This window comes from Lissotriton vulgaris, chromosome 5, assembly GCF_964263255.1.
Source record: "Lissotriton vulgaris chromosome 5, aLisVul1.2, whole genome shotgun sequence".
NCBI classification, from domain to species: domain Eukaryota; kingdom Metazoa; phylum Chordata; class Amphibia; order Caudata; family Salamandridae; genus Lissotriton; species Lissotriton vulgaris.
The window spans coordinates 552,004,622-552,028,056 of record NC_141693.1 but is presented as its reverse complement, the minus strand read 5'-3'; the positions used below and the strand labels follow the sequence as shown (position 1 = coordinate 552,028,056).

Sequence of the window (23,435 nt, the reverse complement as noted above, 5' to 3'; positions counted from 1 at the left end):
CACCTGAGTAAAAACGTCTGTCAGCCTAATGAACCTGAATTACCTTTCCAAGAGTACGGGGCCATTTTACTGAATAACTCGTAAATACTACACCTAAGGATTTAAATGCAATCGTTTTCTTTACTGGAAGCCAGTGGAGCTCTTTTAGAGCCCCAGGGGGTGATGAGAATCTTCGCTTACCTAGAGCCAGCTTCGTGGCTGCTGCTTGTATTTTGGAGTCTTTTAATTAAAACTTCTGTTATCCTAATAGCCGGATGTTGCAGTATTCAAATCTGTTTAGGATGGCACATTGTACTACCAATTCCCTTGTTGATGGGGATAAAAGAGGTGAAATGTTACGTAATTTACAGAGTAGGGCAAAAAATGTTGCTGCTGTCTTATTGACATGGCTCTCCAATGATAACTATTTATTAAAACCCCAAGATTATGAACTGTCAGTGATACTTCTAGATTACCACTGGTTGTCAATGGCCCAAAAATTGGAAGGTAGTCTACAGGAGTTTTTTTTGGCTGAGCAGCAAAGAATTTCTGTTTTATCTCCATTGAACTTCAGGGAGTTGTTGCTAGCCAGTTTGTGACATTCCTCAGACAGTTATGAAGTTACTCCAATGATTCTGGCCTAGCATAAGGAGAGAATCAACTGTGCATCATCTGCATAATTAAAACTGATACTATGAGATATAACATGAGTCATTATAGGGGTCAGGTAGATATTAAAAAGAATATGGCTTAGGGTTGAGCTCTGGGTACTCCAAAATCTATCGCCTTCCACTAAGAGTGGATGTAGAGGCGAGTGAAATAGTTTGAGTTCTGTTTTGTGGTTACAGATTAATCCATTCTTGTGCCTGCCCATCAACTCCAATCCTTGCTAATCTAGACAGTAATATCTTGTCAATATCCGTGTAAAAAATGGCTGATAGGTCGAGTAATATGCACTGCCATCAACAGTTCATCCATGGCCAAAACCAAAGCTGATTCAGTTGTGTCTGCTGGCCTGATTCGGGATTGCTCTTCTAAGTGATTATGCTCTCATAGATATGTTCAGAACATTAAGCGCCGGACATGTCTACATGATTACATGCTCTAGGTTCCTTCCGTTTTGCAGAATATGCTCCAGTGAAAATCTGTTTATCCGTTGTTATCGTGTCTGATGGTGTGAGTCTTCCGTTCACGTCCTCCTAAGTTTTGGACTATGATGGCATCGCTGTCTCCTTGTGTCACGCCGTCTCCTTGTGTCAGGCTGTGTGAAACATTGTCAAACGGAAGGAACTTAGAGCATGTATTCATATAGACGTGTCTGGTGCTTAATGTTCTGAACATCCGAACAAGCCCTGAAGAAATCTCTAGAATAGAGTCAAAACGTGTTGGTTACTCTTGAAAACATGATGTTATGAAGATTTGAATAAAATGAGTTTTAAAGCACAAACCAGAATCTGTGGATGAATAACGTGCAACCAATATGTCTGAAATTTTGAAGAACATATATTCTAAGTAGAAAAATAGCGTGTCCTGGTCCTTCTTGATTGACCAGTGCAAAGGTCTGTGATATCCACCACAGAGGCATCTTCCCCCGAAGACTGACCTGTCATTTGTGTAGTAGGTTTTATATCTATCACTTTATCAAAGAAAATTGTTAAATTATCACAGAGCACTTGAAATGACTAGAACATGCGTTTAGTACAGTCTGGTTTGGTTAATTCCAGAGCAATGTAAGTTATCTTTTTCAACCTATTTGCAGCTTCTAAGATTGCCATAGCATAATAGCTCTTTTTAGCCTTGCGCACATATTCATTTTTTTTTTAATTGTATTTATGTAGCACAGCTTTACATTGTTGCTTATCCTCCTCTAGATGGAGCCTACGCCATTTCCTCTCCAGCTTGCTACATACCTATTTGGCTTCTTCTAATGGTTCTATGTACCAGGATAATGAAAGCTTTTAAGGGGTCCTATTTTCTGTAAATGGTATTACCTTTTCTTAAGTCTCTGTTATCTTCTCATGTAAGGTATCATAGTTATTATCATTGTCCATTATCCCCTTAACAGCAAAACATGTTTCCAAGTCAAATACCTTCCCATCCTCTGGTCTAGTTAGTTTATACCAAGCTCTATGTAGAGTTGTCTTGGTTGATTCTTTATTCTGGGCTATATATTGTAGCCTCTTGTGGGAAGAAGGGCTTTTGTTGCAGCTGCCCCCCCCCCCCCTACATTTTGCCCCCCTTTTTAGTTTCTAGATGCTGATTTTATACTCTGGCAATGCACAGAGGCCTGCTAACCAGACCTCCTTGCCAGTGCTCCTTCCCTAAAACTAGGTGTTGTCTAATTGTGCTACATTTGGCAAATGCCTTTAGCCGCCCTGTAGGTCCCTAGTAGGTGGTACCCCAGGTACCTAGGTGAGGCGTAGTAAAGAAGGCCCCTAAGGGGTGCAGTTTATCTTATGCCACCCTAAAGGACCCACATATGAGTACAACACAGGCTGCCATTACAGGATGCCTGACATGGTGCAAACCATAAGTGAAAACATGACATGACACACTCCTGTGTGTCATGCCAAAGTCACTGCATCTAATATATTTGTCACACCACAACAGGCCCTAGAAATGTGAGGACATATCTGAATGAGCAGATATGCCCCTGTGATGTCTAGTTCTATTACTATGTTTTACAAGTGATCAGGGAAGCCATCTTAATGTATGTACTGACCACTGGTCAAAACTTGTTTCCCAGCTACATATGCCTTCACTGAAACATATTGTATTTGGTATCAAACACCTCGTATTAATAAACCTAAACTGATTTCAGTATCTGATATAGATACCTGCCCCAAGAGGGTATCTTAGAGGTACCCCAGAAAAACTACCACTACTAGTGTGCTGACTGACTGGTCTTAGCCAGCCTACCACCACAGATGTGTTTCTGACCCCTAGGAGTGAGGGTCTTTGCACTCAGGAGATCAGGAACAAAGTCTGCTCGAGCAGAGGGTGTTTATACCTCCTCCCACAGGATGACCTGCAAATTAACTTTCTAAGGCAGGGAGCTTCAAAGAACTCACTGTCTCTGATATGCTAATCAGGCTTCCCTCAGAGGTGAGGGGATGCCCACCCCCCTGTCCAGGGCCCATTTGGTGCCAGGACAGGTGGGAAAATTAGCTATGCTGGAGTTGTGGTGTTCTGCCAGGCTGGACACACCTCTAGAGGGACCACGCCTGATGTGAATACGACTTATTCCACCATATTGTGTGTGATGGAATTAGGAATTCTAGAACAGGGTGATTCCTACTCCTGAAAGGAAGTGGTCATCTAGGGTGAGTAGTGGCCCACGGGTAAGTAGCCGACTGGCTACTATCCCTCACTCCCCTTAAACTCTGTATTTAGGCGACCTCCTGATGCCAGGACTTCAGATTTCTACATACCAAAAGAAGAAGTGGATGAAGAAGACTGCTGACTCGAGAACCGAGGTGCACCACTGACTAGTCCCTAACCCTGCCAGCCTGCCTGCTGCACCTGGCCCTCTTGGAGCAGCTGACTTGTCCTGCCGCCGTGCAGCCCTCAAGAACCCCGAAGGGCTGCCAGTTCTTCGCAAATTGACACAGAAACACCCTTGGAAAAGAGCAACTACTCCCCTGCAGCTGAAAGCACCAAAGAAGCATGGCCTGAAACACTGACCTGCTACCCACAGGGAATACTGACGCAGCAGCTGCCCAGGAAGAGGTGGCAGTGCTCCTATAGGTCAAAGCTGTCCTCCCAAGAGCAGAGACGCCAGGATCGACCAGAGCCGCAAAACACCAACAACTGGTTTACCGGACCCTTTGCAGCAGCCAAGGCTTCCTGTGTCCATTCCGTACATCAAGGAAGACCGACCTGCATGTCAAGGGACCTCAGGGATAGTGAGACTCACATCGAGAGTGGCCCAGCTGTCCTGTTTTCCTCCCTCTGCTGAAACCAATACAAAGAGTGAGTCTGAGACTGCCGCCATCTGATGCCTCAAAGCACTTATGCATGCATACCCCAGAACCTGAGTCCGCAGGTAGATTACGGTGCCAATGTGGTCCCCAGACTAAGCAGAGCTAAGCCCATCCTTGGGTTTGTTCAGACTGGACTTCCATTTGTTGCCTACAGCCTCTTTCTGCATGTCCTCCAATCGCATGTGACTCCAGTACCGGATCTGACGCCAAAAGACACCACTGCACCCAAGCCCCACAGCCTGAGGTGAAGTGAACCAACGGTGTCCCTAAGTGCCTGAGGAACCCACTCGTCGGGTCCCCCTCTGGGTTTCACTGGACTGGTGCCCCAGTCCCTGCTTTCAGCTTCTTTGTAACCAAACTGTTCTCCCATTGAAGTGAATTGTACACCTGACGCTGTGATGCACCTCTGCACCCGGACGCCCCAGAGCCTCTCACGGTGATCTGTTCGTGTGGTCTTGGACCATGCCTCATACTCACCTCAAACTCACCTTAAGTCCTGAAGAACGGTCCAGTAAGTCGCTGCTAAGTGCCCGAATGCAATACATGTTTTTTCCTTCATAGGCTAACATTACTGATCCAGAAATTGCACTGTCGATTTTTGGAAAACTGTAAAATTCATTAACCTAAACAGTACTAACCTGATCTGGGGAGCTTGATATCTAAATTTATATAAAAGTATGTGTTATTTTTATAAATTGGTGTTTTTTAGGTCGAGCCTAGTGCAGCGCACATGCGCTGCTCTATGGAGAGGCCTCTTGGAATCACTCCAGACTTTCTCTAAACTAGAGGGTGTGGTTATTTATTTACCACACATTCTATTGGCCTTTGCATGTGGCTTTCAAATATGAAGTGCGCAATTGGCCAAAGGCGGGTGCATGTCCCACCTTTTCTGTAAATGTTTACTCCCACAGCATCCACTTTTCGGGAGCAAGCAGCGGCGCACAAGGTGCCATCTGTTGTGGATCATGTTACAAATTAGCGAGGTTTTGCTTTCACTTTCACGGCCGCGCTTGTTTTTCAACCAGGTTTTGCTCTCACTAATGATAAAAGCGATACCAAAGGGGATGATGGACGGAGCGTTTGAGCAAATCAAACACTCACCCCTAGTCAACTGATCTGGGTTTAATCCATCACCATTCTTTAGCTCACTCCACCACCCCAGTTCAGACCTAGCCATATGCAAATCGGTCTGACCCTGTGCCTCATAGGAACAGTCCAGCCCGAACTGCCAAGCCATGTCTTCCCTGGACCGGAAACAAGCATCCTGGGACTGGTTTCGGATTCATAATCCTCATCAGCAAGGCTATCTTGAATCCAGTGGTAGAGTAAGCAAGGGACCCACGTCTGGGCATACCTTGCCAACTTAAGGCGAACAAAGAGATACAAAAGGGGATGATGGATGGAGAGTTTGAGCAAATCAAACACCCCCAGTCAAGTGATCTGGGTTTAATCCATCACCATTCTTTAGCTCACTCCACTACCCCAGTTCAGACATAGCCATATGCAAATCGGTCTGACCCTGTGCCTCATAGGAACAGTCCAGCCCGAACTGCAATTCTCACTAATGATAAAGCAACTATTTAGAACTGAAATGCTTGCTTTCTGGTGTTGCGTGCCTGATTCGTAGCTTGACCCGACCCCTAACCCTTCCCTCATTGCTGCTTAAAGTGACAAAGGTTTCCTAGCTTTTATTTTGCTGCAACTTTGGAGTGAGTGCATAATCAGAGCTACAGACTACTCTCAATTGGCATTTTTGGCATCGCAACATATTCAAACAACGGACTTAGTGAAAATACGCGGCTTCTTGTTTTGAAACATGGATTTGCAATTGCAAATGATCGTGCGCTCCTTTTTAGAACGGATATTCTAGCTTTCCGGTGTTGCTTGCTGTCGCATAACCCCTTCCCGATTCACAATTTGACCAGTCCCTCGCCATAATTGCTGCTTGCTTTATGCACCGAGCACTCGTGACAAATGTTCCCCCGCTTTCATTTTGGTGCAGCTTTGGAGTGAGTGCATAATCAGAGCTACAAACTTCTTTCAAACAATTGCCATTTTTTGCATCGCATTGCGTTCACACAATAGGAGTTTAGGAAGTATTGCTGTAGTGATAATATGCGGCGACTTGTTTTTAAGCCCAATTTTGCTCTTGCACCGATTTAGAGCTAAAATTATTTTTTTCTGGTGTTGAGTGCCATCGCCCGACCCCTCCCGATTTGCAGCTTGACCCCCCCCCCCCCCCCCCTTCACTGTTTAAAATATAAACCAGAAAACCTGTATACATTCTGGCTTCCTCGCTTGAATAGTGTTATCAGACAAATTATTTATTTCACTAAAACACTTTTTTTCTAATTATCACTTATAAAAGCGCTTCCAGATGTGCGAGTTCAAACTACCTGTTGTACAAAAATAACACTTTAAATAAACACTGCTCAATGCAGTGCTATTATTTGCCTATTACTGTCAAAGCTTCAGCGTAAAGAACAGTAGTTGTAGCACACAGGATAAGGTGCTTCATGGCTAAATACTTATAAGATTTCAAACGCTAGACCTATTGGCTATGCCAATGCTTGTCTTTGTGTGTCTCATTTACTGCCTTCATGAGAGCAATAAATGCTTAGCGCTACCCTTTGATATGCCTAACAGCTCGCCTACACTACCACAAAAGAGAGCATTTGGTGTATCATTTGTGTGTCTGCAATTCCTTTGGTTTTTGTCTGGACTCTTTACACAGTGTACCCCTTTTTGGTCCACTATATATAGACCCCAGCTTCATGTATTGGTTGTACAGCGGTGGAGATCCAAAACTTTGCATTTACTGGACCACTCTGTCAGTATTGGGATTTCACTAAAGAATCCACAATTTACGTTAGTTGCCAAAAAGAATGGTCTAATTATACATTTTTCCAAATCTCTAATCTGGTCTGTTAGGGCATTTGTTAAGTACCCCAGTCCTTGATGTTTAGACATTTAAAAAGTATCCTATTCATTTAGGCCCTTTAAAAAATATAGTGTAGTAGATTTTTTCTAGCTTACTAAAAAGGTCCCCACTGTTCTAAAACCAGAGGGTAGTTCCCAGGTGCTCAACCTGGGTCTTTATAAAAACCTTAAGTTGTTCAAAATTAAAGAACTCTGCAGAGCATGGGGCCCTAGACCTACAAAAACTTACCTGCAGAACCTGCTTGCTGAGAAAGATAAGGCCATGTCCAGGGAAGAAAATACAGGCAGTACAGTAGAGGGAATTGTCAGGACAATGACGAAGTCTTCAATTCACCTACTGACAATACCTCTACTGGGAGTACTTCTGATAGTACCCCAGATGAAGTAGATGAGGAAGACCTTCAAAAAACAGCTAGGATACTAGCTCTAGAGGACAAGCTCTTGGCCTTAGAAAAAGAAGGAATTTACATGGCCCGGGGCCCATCTCTGGTGGCAGGAACAACTTAAATAGGGAGAGAGAGAGAGAGAGAGAGAGAAAAAAAGAAAGAAAGAAAGAAGACTTCCCCCCCCCCCCCGCCCCCCCAAAGTGATCGTCCCCAAAAATGTAGAAGATGACTATATAACCAAGTGGTTCACAGTCTTTGACAAGTCTTGTTGAAAGAGGAGGTTACACCGGAAATGCTGGGTCTCTCTTCTCTCGCAGCTATTCAAAGGTTAGTCCAGGGATGGAGAATTGACATTGAGTGACACAGAGGCTGAGTCCTATGTCATCATGAAGGATACTCTAAATGATGGCTTTGGACTCACCACTAAGGAGTACAGGATTAGGTTCAGAGGTACTCAGAAAACCAGGAATCAGACCTGGGTAAATTTTGAGGACTTGTCAATCAAAAAACTATGTGGCTGACTTAAAGGTAACAAGGTGCAGTACTATGAAGGACTATATATTTGATTTCAAAACCCGTTCATTGAAATTTTCCAAAGAATGAACAAATAAATAAGTACAATGATATACACAATAATGAGGTGTGAGCAATGGGAAAGAAAAATACATACAAATCACAAATATACAAAGTAAATAGAAATAACCGAACATCAAATTACTCCAGTGCCTTACCATGGGATTGGCAGTGAAGCTGTAGTGTCGTGCAAGTGGGCAATCAAGCACAGTTACCTCCGAATAATAGTGGAAAATACTATGCAGTGCAGGGATGTCATGCAAGTCCTTTCTCACTGTAGCAATAGTAGAAAGTACAATATATAAAAGGATATGGCGTTTTGATAAGCATTACCTTAAGGAGAGTGTGAGTCAATTTTCACTGGGAAGGTGCCACAAGTATTCCATAGTTTCCTGTTTGATTTGCGCCATGGAGAGGCGTGAAGTGCAACATTGTCAGCTCCTCTGAGGAAAGATAACCATTCCTGCCCCATCCTAAAGCAGACTTCTTTGGAATTTGTCCACTTATTCAGTACAATCTTACAGGCTAAGATCTAATAAGCATCGGTCATTCACACCTTTGATCTTGGGGTCCAGAGCACCTAGTAGGATATAGGAAAATTCCCTTGGAGGGACAATTTTGAAAGTCTTGTTCATAAAATTGTAGATCTTATCCCAATATGTTTATAGGATAGGGCAATGGAAGAGAATGTGAGCAAGATTACCAGCATGGGATTTACAATTCCAGCAAGTAGGGCTTTCGCTGAAATTAACTTTAAAGATCCTCTCAGTGGTCCAATATGCCCTATTTATTAACATAAGCTTGGTTTGTATTAATATTGGGGAGATTTTATTTGAGAAGGGGGTGATATGAATCCTCTCCCAGTTGAGTGGGATATTGCCAGAGTTAGGCTCTGATTCCCATTTTACTTCACATCAACTTTGAGAATTGCGGGGGTTAGGGGAGAGGAGTTTGTACATTTTAGAGTCAAACATTTATTCTGTGGAAAGCACCTCGGTACACAGCCCAGCTGCCTACATCAACTTGCTGGCAGGGCGCAGCAACATAGGTTCAACACTGCGTCTGGGCCTACACCCCGGAGGGTGACCCCCCCGTTACATCGCACATTGAGAAGCAAGCCCGCCTATGCAAGGATCTTCACTTCTAGGTTAAAACTAACACAAGAAGTCAAGAGGAAGAAAAAGAAAAAATCAACCCCCCCAAAACTCCTCCCCCCAGATTACCCCCGCCCCGCATCAGCTCTCTCCATCAGCCCTTACCAACAAAATACCCCCAAGGTCAACTGGCAATCCTCAGTCCACTGCGGTAGCCCCCTTCGGCTCCAAAGGAATAAGTTGCAAGATCTGAAGATATTTCGGGCATGTCACCTCCCGGAGATCTTTAGCAAGGATCGTTAAGAACGGACCCCAAAGCTTCGCATATTCAGAACCTTTCCCATCCATGCCCAGCGAGAGCCTTTTAATTGCTAAGATGTGCCAGAGCCTTTGAATCCAGTCCCTGGTGTCAGGAAAGGACTTGGGAGCCCCACTGCGCTAAGAGTGCGCCGCTAACAAAGCTAAAGCAATCTGTCTGCCCTTCAGCGAACGTAAGGGAAAGGACTGTGAGTATGGATGCCCCAGCAGAGCATGTTCATGCGCCCTCAGCAGTGTAATCCGAAACGCAATATCAAGCTCATCCCACACCAATTTCCAATAGCGCTCCAACTTCGGACAGCGCCACAGCAAGTGAACCGGAGTCCCGGAGAGGCCGCACCCTCTCCGGGACTTCGCCCCATCCCACTCCATCATGCGCGCCGGGGTATAGTACCAATAGGATGCAACTTTATATGCGGACTTAGTACCCGCGGTATTGGAGGCTGTGTGATGTACTCGATAGTAAATGTGCTCCCACTCCTTAGTAGTCAGGGGATGCCCTAACTCTGTTTCCCAGCGAACCTGCGCTTTCGTACGTTGTTTCCTAGGTGACGCATAATCGCTGCATACAGCTTGAGACAAGCTTGCGATCATCTTTCTTACAGACTAACCATTTCTCGAATCTCGTCAAGGGCCGAGACAGAGGGCATGTTGCCTGGTTGGGTCACCCAGTGTGCCACCTGCGCATGATAAAAAGCATCCGATTCCAGCAGAGGAAGGAACTCAGTAGGCAAGCGGGCAAAGGGAACCAGACCACCCAAATCAAAAAGCGAGCCTACTCTTTTACAGCCCTCCTCCAGCCAGCGGTGGAAGACCGGGGACGCACGTCCCGGCGGAAAGTCTGGATTATCGACAATGGGAGTCATGGGGAGGGAAAAGTAGTCCACCCCCTGCGCTGGGCCAACTGATCCCAGGTTTTCAAGGTCGGGGACATCACCGGGGAAGAGTAGAGCCCCCAAGCCCTATGCTTGCGCGGCAGCCGCAACTCAGGCCAGATGTTGCACCCTGTTACAGTCTGATCCATAAAGTTCCATGCTTACTAGGGGCCTGTTCCATTCTGCAATATAACGGAGGCATGGCGCCTGGTAGTAAGCTGTTAAAAGGGGCGAAATCCAACCCACCTGCCGCCCTAGGAGTAGTAACAAGGGACAATGCTAGCCGCAAATGCCTATTAGCCCTTAAAAACCTATTGAGAAGCCCATGCAGCTTCCTCGGGGTGCCTGGCGGGGGGCTCAAAGGTAGCATTTGGAAAAGATGAAGAACTCTAGGAAGGATTGTCATCTTTACTGCAGCCAACCGCCTGTACCAGGCCAGTTTAAGACGGGACCAATCTGAGAGGGCCTTGGCTGTGTGCTCAACGAGCAGACCATAATTAAGAGATGTTGTTTTAGCAATAGAGGGGGCCAGTCGGATGCCTAGATAGGGAATGTCAGAATGCACCCACTGAAAATCGAAATCTTGCTGCAGATCTTGCACCTCCACACAAGGGACGGAGACATTCAGGATTTGTGACTTGGAGAAGTTGACTTTGAAGCTCGCAGCCCTGTGAAAGGCGCGAAGCTCCGCTGACAATCCCCGTGGGGAAGAATGAGGCTGGGTCAAGGAGAGAATCATATCATCCGCGTATAAGCTAATCTTGTGGGTATCAGTGCCAAAATTGATTCCCGCTATATCAACATTAGATCGGATACGCTGGGCAAAGGGCTCCATATAGTGCAAAAAGCAGCGGGGATAGGGGCCACCCCTGCCTCGTTCCCCTAGTTATGGGGAATAGGGCTGATTTACACCCATTCACCTGTACTGCTGCCTTAGGAGCTGCATACAGACGTTGAACCCACCACAGGAACCTATCCCCCACCCCAAAGGCCTTCAGCACCGCAAACAAATAATCCCATTCTACACGGTCAAAGGCCTCCTCAGCGTCAATAGATAGGAAGAAGGTCTGCGCCCGCGAGCGGTGAACCAAATCCATAAGGTGCAGCAGTCGTTTGGTATTATCCCCTCCCTGACGCGTTGGGATAATTCCTGCCTGATCCTGCTCGATGATCCCATCCAACAAAGGGCTAAGCCTCGCCGCCAGAATGCCTGCAAACAATTTGGCGTCGACAATGAGTAGCGAGATCGGTCTTTACGATCCGCAGGCTTTAGGGTTCTTCCCTGGCTTGAGAATAACCGTAATTATCGCCTCTTCCATGGATGGAGTCATGGTGCCGACATCAAGGAAGGAGTTGAAAAGTCTGGTTAAAAGAGGAGCCAGCTCCACACAGTAAGTTTTATAGAATGAAGCAGAAAAGCCGCCAGGCCCCGGGGACTTGGCAACTTTCAAGCGCGCAATCGCAGATATGACCTCCTCAAGGTGAATCGCAGCGTCTAAAGCTTTTGCCAAGGCCGGAATTAGAGGCGTGACACCACACGACGCGAGGTAACCTGCCACTTCCTCTCTGTCCGTGCCCTCCCCCTTGTACAGAGCTTGGTAAAACAGCTGAAAGACATCCACTATAACCGCGTCAGTCGTCTGTTCACCGCCACAGAGTCCCTAATAGATGAAATAGCTAAGTGTTGGGTGCGCGCATGCAATCTATGTGCAAGCATCTTCCCACCCTTGTCCCCACTAAGGTAGAACTTGTCGCCAGCGCAGCAAGGCATGGGAAGCCCTATCAAGGTGTAAGTGCTTAAGCATGCGCCGCTTCGTCTCCAGCTCACTCCAAACCCTCGCTGCCCCAGTCCTTTTGTGAATCGCCTCCAAACCACTAACGTCCTTTTCCAACTCAGCGCGCTCCTCCTTCCGCAGTCGAGAATAGGTCGCCGCAAGCGCTATAAACTCACCCCTAACTTCAAGGACTCCCAGACTGATGCAGAGTGTCACTTAGAGGAGCGCATTATCCGACAGTGAGCGCGGTGTGATGTCGGCAGCCGACTAATGAGGCAGCAGTGAAGATGTGGCCAGGAAATGATCTAGGCGGGTGTACGTTTTATAAGCAGCAGAATAGTAAGTGTAATCTCGCTCCTGGGGGTGCTGCACCCGCCACAGATTATGCAATCCCCCATCAATCAGCCACTGCCTACCCCCTTGCGACATTGCCCCCATCTGATAGGACCTCTGCTCGGACCTATCCATTCCAGAGTCCATTACAATATTGAAATCGCCACCCACCAGGATCAGGGCATCTGGTGAGGCCAACACCTGTGAGCGGGCTGCCTGCAAGAAAGGTTCCTGCCTCTCGTTCGGGGCATAGATGGACCCTATCGTGAGCTGCATCCCCCCCCCCCCTCCCATAGAACACGGATAGCCAGGAATGTACCTTTGATGTCTACCACCTGGGAGATAAATTTACAGTGCGCCTTCGCACTGAAGAGAATGGCTACCCCATGCTTCTTAGGCAGCCCTGAAGACCACAATTGCAGCGGGTAGCGTCTGTCCGCCATGTGCTTGACATCCTTGGAGAGGAGATGCATCTCCTGCAGCAGGCATACCCCGCTATCTGCACTCTCCAATAGGGAGAGGATAGCAGCGCACTTAACTGGACTACTCAGGCTCTGTACATTCATGCTCACAACTTTCAAACTCATACCAAGCATAGCCAGGGCAAGTTGGGCGAGCCAGTGCCACAGCAAGCCCCAGACCTCTCAGGAAGGAGCCCCAACCTAATGGAGCCCCTGATCTACCCCCCATCCCGACCCCAGCCTGAAGAAACCCCTAGAGAAAAAACAAACAGGTTAGACAAAATACGACAACAGTCAGTCAAACAGGCCCCAAAGGCAATGGAACATGGCACCTTAATCACCCATCTCCAGTTCCTGATACAGGACACTCCTGCAGTCCGGAACATAGGAGTGCGACAACACAGTAGTGAAAACACTATTTCTCCCCCCCCCCCCCCCCCCCCCCCCCCTCGGACGCCCAGGTGGGCCCATCTAGTGCCAAGCTGCAAAGCATCAAGAGACCTCCGACGAATCAGTTACCGATACCACGGAGGCCACTGCGGCCCTCCTCTCCAGAAGCCTTGCTGACAGGTCCAGTTTGGTAGACGAAGGCGACCTCCCGACACGCTGCCACTCCCCAGAGCGTCGCCGCTGCCGACCAGGCAATCCCCCTTCTCTGGACGCAGAATCTGGCCTCTCCAGGCCCAAAAGCTTGAAGTCTGTCTGTAGTGAGCGCACCTGGACCAACTTACCATTTAGTTTAAAGATAAGCTGAAAGTGGTGACCCCACGAGTAGGGAATGCCCTGGGCTCGCCGTTGGTTGGTTACTGGCTTGAACACCCTACGTTTAACAAGGGTGGAGGCCGCTAGTTCTTGAAAGAGGACAGGTTGGTGGCCCCTAAAATTTAAGGGATTACGGTCACGTGCCTTCCTGAGGATCCTCTCCTTGAGTTGAAAATCATGAACACATACTAGAATGTCCGGGGGAGGGGCCCTAGCTCCACGCGGCTATCCCACCCGATTAATTTGAATGTCCAGGTCCCCCTCTTCCTCACTCAGGACCTGAAGGAAAAGGGCGCAAACATACACCGGTAGATCAGTGGTTCCCAAACTTTTTTAACCCGTGGCTCCCTTGACCTAATTGGCAGCTGGCCGTGGCTCCCCACCATTTTTTTGCGGGTGGGGAGGGGGGGGGTGTAAGCAAGACCTTGGAAATACTTCCTGTTGGATTCCTTAAATTAATTGGGATGCAATTAAGGTATTAGGGATAACAAGCAATTGCAATGCAATAGGTCTCACATTTGCAAACGTTTGAGCTATTGGTATTGTAAATGACATTGAGGAAAGGAAAGAGGATAGTCCCACTCACTTGAGTGTGTGCTGTCTCTTTCTAGTAGTCCTGCTTAGATAGCCAGGCCCATTTTCTGAAATGATGAGAGACCTGGCCTACAAAGGTGGAAGCACTTCTCCTGGGTCCAGCTCTTGTAATGTTATGTTGTTATGAAACGTTGTAAATTCTTTATATAGTTCACATTCGCCAATTACCTGGGCTGTCTCTGCTTTGGTATTGAATTTGTCTGCAGCTGTAGGTTGTTCTGTGGGGCACGCCTCAGTGGAGGGTTGCATGGGGGCTTGCCCTAGCTCCATGAGTAAGTGTGGTGTGGAATACGTAAAGGGCTTACCCTTCAAATGGAGTCTGTGTGGAGTGGGGTCTTGCGATCTGCCATCCAAACCTGTGTTGCAATTCGACTGGATATTCGTGTAATGGTGACCATACAAGCTTCTGAGAACAGGCTCTTGCACGATCATCAGTGTCACTAGCATCCAGCCCCAGGGACAGTCACTTGGACTTTAAATATATTATTATTACACCATTCAATGCACCTCGTTTTATTTACATTATAAAGGATACTCTGGGGCAGCCATGCTGAGAGTAAATAATGACCTGCAGGCGCGCACAGTGCTCTGCAGCAGACCTGTCCTATGAGCCAGCCACTGGCAGTGCCTGGCCTCTTCCACAGCACAGGGTCCCCTACGCTGGATCCCGGATGGAAAGTATCTGGAGCAAACGGAGATGCTAAACTTATTTTTCCCAAACATTCCTCCACTGAGTAAACCGGGTGGTGGAATAAAGTTCACTGAGTAGAAAGGTGCATAATCAGGAGGACACAGACCTACCATTTCCTCTTGGGGTGCTTTCTCCTTTCTTCCCTTACTATTCGGCAGACTGCCAGGAAGTAGATTTATCACCGTGTTGTTTTTACAGTAAATGGTAGTATTTCGTTTTTAATGATGTTTCCTTCAGCGACGCAAAAACACGCTAACGGGTGTGTTGAGAAGCAAAACGCCTCTCAGTGCTGCTCTGTGGTTCTCAGCCTCGGGGCACATCGTGCGCGGCGCCCCTGGCTACTGATAACGGCGCACCAGGGCGCCGCGGCGCACAGTTTGGGAACCGCAGCCGTAGATCATCTTCCTCTCCTTTCCAAGGGACTGCCCGAATCCTGATATTGTTCCGCCGGGACCTATTCTCCAGGTCCTCAGCGTGAGCCTGGAGGTCCATGTTCTGCTCCGTTAGGCGGAGTACATCTTGCTGGAGGCGATGGATATCCTCTGCGGTGCCTAGGTCGTGCTCCTCTAAGATCGCCACACGCTCCCCAACCGAGACGACATCTTGCACAAGTCCGAGGTAAGCTGCGAGCGAAGCTCCAGGATGTCCTCCTTGATAGCGGAGAACAGGTCCAGCATGAAGGCTTTGGTCGCTGGTGCATCACTGTCCTCAGCTCCCTGGGGCTTGTCCTTGGGCGTAGAAGTGGACTGCCTTCCCCCCCACTCTCTGCAGGAGCTCCTTGAGGGGTTTATCCATGCGGTTCCTGGCCGCCGCCATGACACCCCCAACAGTACCGCGCCCCAGGGGCGCAACAACTAGGCCGGAATGCCGCCAACACCCGGAGGGGAATGCTAGGGCCCACGTTCAGTCTCAACAGTACCACCACTGCCGGGGCACCCAGCACCCAGGCACCAGAAGGAGAGAAACCGTCCAGGACGTCGCCTTTGTCAAGCCACACAAAAAAACAGCAAGCAGGCTCTGTGGGTCCCAGGGCAGCTCGGTCCCGTTAGCGCACCTCCCTCAGGGCCCCTCTCCCAGGGCCTGCCGCGGTCAGTCGCAGTCCCCCCTGTGCAGGAGCAGTCAGCATGAGGGCTCATCCAGTGCCCCCCCACCTCCACAGCACCGATCGGAGACGGCCCCGTAAGCAGGGCAGCCGCACCTCCACTAGGCCTCTGCTCAGATGGACCAGCCTCAACAGTACCACCACTGCCGGGGCACCCAGCACCCAGGCACCAGAAGGTCCAGGACGTCGCCTTTGTCAAGCCACACAAAAAAACAGCAAGCAGGCTCTGCGCACTCGTTCAGCCTTCCAGGCTCTGTGGGTCCCAGGGCAGCTCGGTCCCGTTAGCGCACCTCCCTCAGGGCCCCTCTCCCAGGGCCTGTCGCGGTCAGTCGCAGTCCCCCCTGTGCAGGAGCAGTCAGCATGAGGGCTCATCCAGTGCCCCCCCACCTCCACAGCACTGATCGGAGACAGCCCCGTAAGCAGGGCAGCCGCACCTCCACTAGGCCTCTGCTCAGATGGACCACCCCGCCGATACGCGGGTCGACTGTGCGCCCCCTCCTCGGGCAGAACAATGTCCGATGCTCCCTTTGCAGTAATTAGGACGATGAGACCACAACACTGGGCAGCGACAATGGCAGGCAATCCTCCACTCGTGGCCCATACTGCGCAATGGCCGAGGGTCACAGCAATGGGGCCCAGACAAGGTAGCAGCGTCTAGCTCCCACGCTGTTGGCACACACCAGCACCCTCCAGCAGTTCCGCAAGGCCCCTCCGCTCCTGGAGCGCAGCAGCAGCCGCGACCCAGACACCTGACCATCGCTCCTCTGCCCTGGGCACCACACTGCTCTGCCACCCTCGCGTCCGCCGATGCGTGGACCGAGACACAGCTCACCGGCCTCCTCACCTGCCTCTGCCGCGCACAGCACCCCCGATCCTCTGCTGATACGGAGTCCGGGCTCGGGCGCCTCCCGCTGCTGGCAGCACCACCACCTCCGCCGCTCGCCACGCGTCCGTAGGCCTCGGCTGCTGTCCACACAAAATGGCGGCCCGGGGACAATGCTGCAGCTGTCGCTGTTCATCCCCCCTCCGCCTGCCGTCACCGCTCCCGGCCCTCCGCTACTCCAGGGGGGGTCGGAGCCCCAGCTCTGGTCAGCACCGGCGCTCAGGTCTCGGTCCACTGGAGACAGGGTCCCCCTCCGTCGGCGCAGCACCAAGCTCCCCGCCGGGCCAGATGGGGCAAAGCAATGGCCGTCAGCGTCGTGCACCACCGAAATAGTCTCCCCACCGGCGCCGGGGGTCTCTAGGCAGCGTGGATGGGCACCTAGAGGACTGATATACAAGGCTCAAAACTAATGGCGCCGGAGGGACAGGAGGTTATGTCCTACTTTGCCGCCATCTTTGGAGTTTGTACATTTTAGAGACGGTGTGACCTGACTTTAGTAGCTGAGGTATCTTTAAGAGAATCGTAGGATCGGAAGGCTTGATAGAGTTCATCATGAGCAGTGATTTTAGTCTTAGGAATTAATCAAAATCTCTCGGGTGTAGTCCGTGTCTAAATAGATGGGCTAGAGAACTGAAATTGAGTGAAACAGAGGCTGAGTCCTATGACATCATGAAGGATACTCTAAATGATGGGGAGCGAATTTGAACATTAACAAGAGGACCAAGGAGCAATACCTGCAGCCGTGAGGGGAATGGCCTTACAGGTGGTCTTTTGGGCACACAACACTCGCGCTGCGCCAGTGACATTGCTGCCGTCGGGACTGCACTTCCCAGGTGCCCCGGCAGTCGCGGCTCGAGTGTCGCAGGCAGAGCGCCTGGAGGCGCCGTAAAACAGAGCAGCGCCGAAGCGCTCCCTGCGAGCGAATTTGAACATTGACAAGAGGACCAAGGAGCTATACCTGCAGCCGTGAGGGGAACGGCCTTAAAGGCGGTCTTTTTGGCACAAACTAATTATAGAGATAACAATGGGTCAGGAAAAGGAAACTATCTGAAAACTGTGTTAACTAAAGGGTACAGTCACGAAGTCCATAGAGAATGATACGTGGTGACAATCAATGATTCCCATCAGATACCCGTCCTGTACCGCCCTACATCATTTGGGATCCTTCACCCGAAGGAAGTGATGTACATCCACTATGGATTAGGTAAACTGTAGCCTAATCTAGTGGAAGAGAACTCAGATGTAGTGGCTCAATTGAATGGCATCAAGGGGGTAAAACTGAATATCAGTGCAAAAAATGTGGTAAAGTAACAGTGCTAAGTGTAAAAAGAATTGGTTAAGATTGGGTTGTGGAAGTGGAAAAAATATTTTTTAATAGTATCCTATCCACACCCAAAGGTGCAAAGTAGTGTTGAACAAATAACTACTCAGATGGATTAGGTCGACATGTTTCTGCGGTGGACGTGGAGTCTAAAGATCTCCTCCTGCTTCATCAGGACCTTAATGATAATGCTACTGCATGATGTGAACAAATACAAATAAATGAAATTGTATCACCTGGAATTCGCCTGTTCATAGGATCCATATGGTCACAAAATGACAGTGGACGAACATACAAACAAAACAGGAGAAGAAAACACACAGTTATTGACGATAGTTTACATAACACATACTGTATGTGGTTATTTATATTAGCCAATTCTATTATTGGTCACTGGGTCCTATTTAATGGACCATTTTATAAATGTCACTTTAACTGATACAGAAATGACGGATATATTGATATCCACTCACCCGATTTGCGGGGAATAACCGCCCCACCTCACCTGGCTACAGCGCAGGTAGAAACGGAGCACCGCTCTATAGGAAGAGAGGAAGAAGGAAAAATAAAGGAGGGACTAAAGAACTGTGTCAAATGCATAATTTGAGGTAACCGGTTGAACCCTGAGGTTGTTTTATGTATATGCACGATTTTGGCTGATGTGTGAGTAATCACATGCAATCTGAAGTGAAATGTTCGCCTACTCGAAGGTTTACGAGAGTCAGCTATATGGGCTTCAATGCTGCTCTATGTGCGCCCGTGGCTGATGTGCAAGTAATCACATGCAATCTGAAGTGAAATGTTCGCATACTCGAACGTTTACGAGAGTCAGCTATATGGGCTTAAATGCTGCTCTATGTGCGCCCGTCATCGGGAACGCTGGCTCGAGCTATCCGTTAGTTGTTATGGAAATAGTTCTTATCTCAAACGCCAAAATTCGCAAGAAAGCGTGAGGAACAAATAAGTAAAAGAGAGCACAGGATGCGCTTGAGGAAATACGTAGACCCGACTATTCTCGTCTCCTTACAGAAGCAAGCTGCAAGGAGAGGGACAACGCGCTATCGTGCGCCTATTTTTACAGAAGTACAACAGAAAACCAAAACATTTGTTGTGGCTCCCAGCGCGCTTACCTGTCCGTCGGTACTCCGGACATCCGTCTTGGCTGTCATGGAGGGAGGTACCTAGACCGACAGGAAGCGGCCAAATAAGCACCGTGATGGCGTGCAGTGGAGTCACGCGATGATGTTGGATGGTCTCGCGTGATCATACGTGAAAACGTATAAGGTTTGATGGGATATGTAGTTCGAGCGTACAATTTCAGCTCGAGCGTACAATTTCAGCGTGCATTAAGTAAACAAATTGATACCCATTGCGCTTAGAAAAAAGAGCCTTCATAGCTAGGATAGGTTGTCTCGTACACGCGTTTGTTATGGCTTTATATGTAAATTTGAGGGAGATAATGCCCCTAATTACGTAATCGCAGGGTAGTGCTGCACACCAAACTGGACGATGTGTATAATTCATTTCCAATCTTATCATTGCACAAATGTTTCAAACTGATTCTCCCAGACTACATATTGAGGTGGCGAAATGGTCTCCTAATTTTCAAAAGACAGTTGTATGTTCTTATGTATGCGCTTAGATAGGAACTCTGAGTGGTAACTAGTCAGACAATATGTGTTGGTAAATATGATCAGCTTATAAATCAGAATAGTGTATCCACTTGCCTGTTGTGATTCATGGTGTAATGCCACCATGATCATAGTATCACTTGGCTGAGAAGCCCAGTTATCAACCGAATAGCATGAGATGTAAAGCAGTTGTCATGCTGGCCGTAAATATTTGTTGCATTCACAATGACATCCACGGGATGTCCTCGTTCAATCCCGTCTTATCAGTCTGCAACTTGTACACCCATCTTTGTTCTCGTTTGAAAAGGAATGTACTTATATCTGATATGTGAGCAGGGATTAACGGTTGTTCCAGAACAGTCCAACGTAGGTCTGTGGGTAGATGTTGTGCTGTTAGGAAGTGGTTGGTGGGTCTAGTTGCTTGTTTACTACACCGTATTGAACTCTTGTGTTCTGATATTCTTAACTTCACTTTACGAGTGGTCATGCCCACATACCTCTTCTTGCATGGACAATCGATTAAATAAATGAGATTAGCACTATTGCAGTTTGTGAACCTGCGTTGTTACCAGGCTCGTTCCGTGCCAATATCGATTGTTGTGGATCTTGTTGTTTGGGGGCATGCTGCACATTGGCCACACGGGTGATGTCCTGTGACTGCAGGCATGTTCCACAGGGTACCAACAGCTCTAGGAATTTAACTCCTTGGTCTAGTGTGGACTAGTTTATCCTTCAAATGTTGTCCCCTTTTGAAGGCAAAGAGCGGGGGAGGCAGTGTGTCCTTGCCGGTATTGAGAATGCCCCAATGTCTCTTGACAATTTTTGTGTTTTGGTTGGAAAGCATGCCAAAAGTGCTGACGCATGTCATGCGTTCGGTCTTGGGTTTGGGAGGCAGAACTTCTAATAAGCTGGCTCTGTTATTGGCCGCCCGTTTTTTTTATAGTTGGATCAACCTTTTGGTGTATTCCTTATTTGCCAGGTCTTGTGCTAAACCCTTGGCATGTGTCTCAAAGGATGTACGATTGGAGCAATTTCTATGTATGCGTAAAAATTGCCCATAGGGCAAGTTGTCACGCAGGGACTTCGGATGGCAACTATTGTAATTGAGCAAGGAGTTGCGCGCCATCGGTTTACGATAGAGTTCCGAAGCCAAACCAGTAGGCGTGCTATGGATTAAAAGATCCAGAAAGGCCAATCTATGAGCATCATATTCCATAGTGAACTTAAGGAATTGGTTTCTCTGATTGAGCCATTCATGGAACTCTTTCAACTGTGTTTCGGTACCACGCCACACGACTGGGGGTTGGTATCTGCGAACACGTGCTTCTCTTCAAAGTGATGCACGTACAGATTAGCGAGACTAGGGGCAAAAACGCTGCCCATACTAGTCCCGCTAATCTGCAAGTAAAGAGAGTCCTCAAAGCTGAAATTTTTTTCTGTCATAGCCAAGGTGGCCAGAATCATAATCACATTCACTGGTGTTATGGAGTTGAGGTCTCTGGCTGACAATAGTGCCTCTGACTTCTAGTGTCTCTGTTTGTGGTATTGACGTATACAGGCTCTCAACATCAAATGACACCAAGATGTCAGTTTTGTGTATTAAAATCAATACTAGGTAATAGCCTCAAGACATCTTTGGTGTCCATAAGGAAAGTCTGCATTTCTCGCACCATTGGTTGTAAGAAAACGTCGACGAAAGTCGAAAGAGGTTCAAGGAGTGAACCTATCCCAGATATTATGGGACGCCCCGGGGGTGGGCGTTGGGTCTTGTGAATCTTCGGTAATTGATAGAAATATGGTACTATTGGGTTGGATGTGCGGAGGAATTGTCCTTCCTTTGGAGTAATCCACCCTTCAGTAAGTGCCTCTTCAACGATAGGCCCAATTGCAGTCGTCAGTCGCTCTGTTGGATCTACTGAGAGTTTCTTGTAAGACCTTGTATCATTGAGTTGGCGTAGGCACTCCCCACGATAAGTGTCCACATCTAGAATCACTACTGCTCCCCCCTTATCTGCAGGTTTGACTACGATCAAAGGATTTTCAGCGAGTGCCTTGATAGCATCCTGTTCCTGTCTGGAAAGATTGAAAAAAACCTTTTGTCTGGTTTTGAACAGTTCTTGTAAGTCGTGATCAACCGCCTCCTCGAATGTCTTTTGGGCACACAACACTCGTGCTGCGCCAGTGACATCGCCGCCGTCGGGACTACACTTCCCTGGTGTCCCGGCGGTCACGGCGCGAGTGACGCAGGCAGAGCGCCTGGAGGTGCCGTAAAACAGAGGAACTCCTCTCGCCCCCGCGGGAGCGCCCAGGCGAAGCCCAGGACAAGGGCGGGGCCGTTTAGTGGCCGAAGGATCCTGGGCTGGGCCACCCCCTTAGGCCCATCTTTAAGAACATTCCTGGATTTACAAGTACTCCCAAGTAAGATCGATTGTCTGACATTGTTCACTTTGTAAGTTCGACTTGGGGATTTGAACACTGCGGTTATTACTTGGGGGTTTGCCAGATTTGTTAAAATGCCTGCTCCACCTAACAAAAGGCTGAAAGATACCAAGACTTCTTTACCCAGTCTTACAGCGATAGACCGCATGCTCCAGAAGACCATAGTGGTGGTGGCAAACGCCATTGAGCATACTGAGCGACGCCTCTCAGTACCTGTCGGATCTTTACCCCTTTTGTCAACAGTTGACACTTCGATAATTACGAACAATACGATGGACAATACTACTATGGATTCTTTGTGTTCCATCTTCTGTATCTCTCCCAGTTGTACATCAGGTTATTAGCAATTATAATGGAGATACTATTACTGATAATGCTACTCAGGAAGTACAGCCTTTGACTTCCACTAGTGCATCAGCTGCCACCTTTCCTGTGCACTCTAAACGCTCTTCTATGGGAATGATTAAACACGTTAGTAGTCCACAAGAAGCAGATAAAGGGGGCGATATTAGCATTCCGCACCAGCTGAGGGATCAAGACAAGTCATCCGACCATAACACTAATGCTTCAAATGCAGATTCATTATTAGAAATCTCATCTGCTGAGGAGAGATCCCCCTTTGACCCCATAGTTGATAAATATACAAATAATAATAATAATAATACTGCATTTTATAAAGCGCGAACAGCTACCTCGCTTGGAGGTGTCCCGGCGCTAATACGAATCTGGCTTCTACAAATCGGCCAAAAAAGAGGAAACGGGGGGACGGCACTCGACAAGGTCGAATCACAAAACCACTAGGAGTAGCCCATAACTCATTTAGGACCGAGGGGGCGGCTCGTTCCGCACTAGATAGTAACAAGAGTGATCCCCAGCCGACTGTTCATTACATTGCAAAAGATTTATTGGTAAACATAGAGCACCTAGTTAGGTCCCTAATACTCCCGCTAACCCACAGGGTTAAAATTATATCAGAAAAGATGGGGGAGGTTGAAACTTCCATACAGAGGAATGCTGATCAGACCAGGTAACTCTTTACAAGTACCGATAAAAGCCATAAAGGTGTGTTAGCCCCATCAGTGCCCCCAAAGGGTGTTAAAAAAATAGTAAGGAAGCAGAAATACCATCAGCAAAGGGATCCAAGGCTGCTAATACAACCAAGGTACAAACAAATGTTGTAAGTGAAAAAAGGGGAGGAGTGGTACCGGTAAAAAAAAAAACCAGTAACCAAACCAATACAATTACCCCAAAAGAAAATAAGAGTAATTTAAACTATAATCCACCCAGAGTATCCA

General features: G+C 48.0%; 1 protein-coding gene across 1 annotated transcript in view; it reads left to right on the top strand.

Annotated features, from left to right (window-relative positions):
• ECHS1 (enoyl-CoA hydratase, short chain 1) overlaps positions 1-23,435 on the top strand; it is a 202,150-nt gene that overhangs the window by 431 nt on the left and 178,284 nt on the right. The window lies entirely within an intron of this gene.